This window comes from Marmota marmota, unplaced genomic scaffold (assembly GCF_001458135.2).
Source record: "Marmota marmota marmota unplaced genomic scaffold, marMar, whole genome shotgun sequence".
In the NCBI taxonomy this organism is placed as follows: Eukaryota; Metazoa; Chordata; class Mammalia; order Rodentia; family Sciuridae; genus Marmota; species Marmota marmota.
Genome location: NW_025999880.1, coordinates 15502455 through 15504987, shown reverse-complemented (window position 1 = coordinate 15504987; position 2533 = coordinate 15502455). Strand labels below are relative to the sequence as shown.

At 47.9% G+C, this 2533-nt stretch overlaps 1 non-coding gene across 1 annotated transcript; it reads left to right on the top strand.

Moving 5' to 3' along the window:
- The first annotated feature begins 1246 nt into the window (after window positions 1–1246).
- LOC125613100 lies at window positions 1247–1437 on the top strand. The gene has a single exon (XR_007343596.1). It is a non-coding gene; the product is annotated as a U2 spliceosomal RNA (small nuclear RNA).
- The last annotated feature ends 1096 nt before the right edge of the window (window positions 1438–2533 follow it).

The following is a 2533-nucleotide window of genomic DNA, read 5'->3' as shown; positions in this document are numbered from 1 at the left end:
TAGTATGTGTGAGGCACTGGTTTACGAATTCTGGAAGCACCAGCATAAAAAATAAAATAAAGGGGGCAAAAAAAGGGACTGAGCCGGGCAATACAGCGCGATGACTGAAATACCGGCAACTCAGGAGTCCAGCCACAGGAGGATCCCAGTGTGGCGCCAGCATCAGTAATTGAGGGAGGCACTAAGCAACTCAGTCGAGAACCCTGTCTCTAAAATAAACTAACAAAAATAGGGCTCGGGGGATGTGGCTCAGAGGTCGAAAGTGCCCCCAGAGTTCAATCCCTGGTACGAAAAAAAAAAAAAAGATGAAAAAAAAAAAAAAAGAGCTGAGGATGTAGCCCAGCCACCACGTGAGAACCAGGGAGAAAGGAAACCTCGTCGGGCAGAGGCAGCTGTAAGGGGACCAAGCTCTGGACGACGATCATTTTTACAAGCGCCAACTGGCTAAGGTTCTGCAGCTGGGGGGAATCCCTCCCTCTGACCTGCGGGGCTCGCCCCACCTGAAGAGCTTGCTGCCTTCTCCGGCTGTCAGCCACCAGCCTGCCCCCTTGCAGAGAGGACCTCCGGATCGCCCTGACTCAGAACAAGCCTCTCCCAGACCGGTCAGGTCCGAAGCTGGTCTTCCGCTCCGCTGGCAAAGAACAAATTAAAACCATACAGTCAGGGCTGGGTTGTGGCTCGCCCAGCACGCGCGAGGCCCTGGGTTTGATCCTCGACACCATATAAATATAAATAAATAAATAAATAAATAAAAAGAAATCATCAAGAATATCTTAAAGGACTGGAATTATAAAAACAACAATAACAATTATAAAACAACAACAAAACATACAGCCTGGGGGTCTTTTGTAAATGTCTCCCAACGGCGTCCTTGGGAAAATTGGGCCCGCTCACAGCTCTCTCTAGCTGCCCAGTCCCAGTCCCCCCGACCCCCAGAGTTCTGTTTTGTCAGTGGGTGGGGGCGAGAGAGGAAGTCCCTGGCGGTAGCCACGCCTCCCCAGGGAAGGGGCGGGGAATGCAAAGTAGGGGAGGACTGCTCAGCCCCGAATGCCGGAGCCCGGACGGACTGTTAAAATTCCTAGTTCCAGGTGGGGCTAATGGTGAATCTGCACGCGGGGGCAGTGGACCCCTTGCGAGCCCGAAGGAGACACGAGATAAAGAGAGTGGGAGTAGGCGTGGGGGCGCTCACCGCGAGTTGAAAGTGGGCGAGCGGAGGACGGTGAGGGCGAGGGGCGAGTGGTACGGTATCGCTTCTCGGCCTTTTGGCTAAGATCAAGTGTAGTATCTGTTCTTATCAGTTTAATATCTGATACGTCCTCTATCCGAGGACAGCATATTAAATGGATTTTTGGAGCAGGGAGTTGGAATAGGAGCTTGCTCCGTCCACTCCACGCATCGACCTGGTATTGCAGTACCTCCAGGAACGGTGCACCCCTTTGGGGGAACTTATGTGCAGTTTTAAAGGTCAGAGTATATGCTTCCCCACTAGGCTAACTCTCATTATCTTATTTTCTGCGAGCCCCAAGCGACTTTGCCCTTTTTATCACTCAGATCTCAGTCCCAAAGGCATTTTTTTCAAGAGTTATTTTCTTAAAACGGGTCAATTTAGTTTTTCTTTTCTTTCGTATACTTTTTTTTAACCGCTGTTTTCGCAATCCTTACTGCTTAGCAACTGCAGAGGGAGTTAGTCTTTCCTGCCTCTTACTGAACTCTGACATGTATGGTTTTCTGCTTTGTGTTGGACCATCATGGTCCCCTTTCTGTGGCACACCCAGATTATTACAGTGCGTTCCAGGAGGGATTGTCCTAGTGTTTCTTGATTTTTAAGGCCCGCATAGCAAATTACTATTCTGCTTGTTAGGTCTATGCTAAATTGAACCACGAAGCCCACTGGAGTACCCGACAACACCAGAGGATGAGGAAAGGCTGAACAAGGCCTTAAGAAACACGGTGAAAGCCTGTCCCAAAATGAAAAGCAAAGGGCTGGGGATGTGACTCAGTGGTAAAGTGTCTCTGTGTTCAATCCCCAATACCAAAAAATAATAATAATAAAGGAGTCCAAGAAGATCCACCTGGGCAAAGATCATGAGCTATTTAACTCAGTTATGTATTGCTGGTACCTGGGAGTTGCACTTGATTGTGGTGACTGAGTGATGACATAGATGACAGTGCCCTCAAAAGTTTTATTCCCTACAATGTTAAAGAAAAATTATATACCTGATACAGGACAAGATGGCAAGGCCAGTTTGTCAAGATTCCAGAGGGGCTGTGTCATACATAGGTACAGGTAGGTACAGGGAATTGGGGGGAGAGAGAGAGAGAGATTTTACTGGAAATGAGCAGATGCTGCCTTCTGGTAGATATGTTTATCACTGCCTGCTTCCTGAATAAAAGCAAAGTATAGGGCCTGAGGCTCTGGCTCAGCGGTAGCACACTTGCCTGGCATGTGTGAGGCACTGGTTCAATTCTCAAAACTGCCTTGTATAAATAAATAAAGGTCTATGACAACTAAATATTAAAAAAAAAAAAAAAA